Here is a 920-nt window from a genome sequence, read left to right as displayed (position 1 = left end):
TTCTCAGATTACTTAAGAATTATTTCAGGTTTTATTTATTAAGAATTAATTTCTTCACTAAAGCTTCTTTTAAGTGTGATAAATTTATATTACATTGTTTTCTTCTATGAACACTAAGAAATTTATTATACATTTATAATGAATATATTATAAAATTGTAATAAAACATTTAAGTCTCTGAAATCTTATTCATTTTTTTTATTCTACATGTTTTTTAAAAGTCAGGGTGCCTTACTGAGGGAGTATGTCATTGAGTTAACTCTCAAATCATCACTGAGAGATGTCAAAAGTACACAGAGTTAATGTGTAAATTTACAAAATATGCAAAATAACCAACTCTAACTTGAGAGAAAAGAGAGACTATACCCCTCTTCATTTTGGATAAGAGAGAAATAGGTACCTTTCTCTGACATGGGGAAAATATAAATATGAGGATATTTATATTCCCAGCAGAATCAGAACACTAGACAATTACTGCTTTTTGTCAGAATTTTTTTTTTTTTTTCCGCAAAAGATGAGTAAAGAAAGCAAAATCTCTAAATGTTGAAAACATAGCTAAGGGCTTCCCTAGTTTTTTCTGGAACAATCCAGACAAAAATGTCTGAACCATTTTTGGCTGAATTCATATAGATAAGCAGCTCTATGCACTTCATCACCAAGCCAGAGTAAAAGTTAACAATCAACTCCCATTGATATCTATCTATCTATATATATATACATACATACATGTATATATATGTGTATATACATACATGTATATACATGTGCATTATAACATTAATAATGACTGTGAAGGACTGGCTTATACTTTTATTTTATTTACTTATTTTGCCCTATCTTTTTAAAATTTCCTATACTGACCCTATATTCTGCAATAATAAAAAAAATAAAATAAAAACTTTGTAGCATGCAAAAGATCA

This window comes from Pteropus alecto, unplaced genomic scaffold (genome assembly GCF_000325575.1).
Source record: "Pteropus alecto unplaced genomic scaffold, ASM32557v1 scaffold231, whole genome shotgun sequence".
In the NCBI taxonomy this organism is placed as follows: domain Eukaryota; kingdom Metazoa; phylum Chordata; class Mammalia; order Chiroptera; family Pteropodidae; genus Pteropus; species Pteropus alecto.
This window is presented reverse-complemented; position numbering follows the sequence as displayed.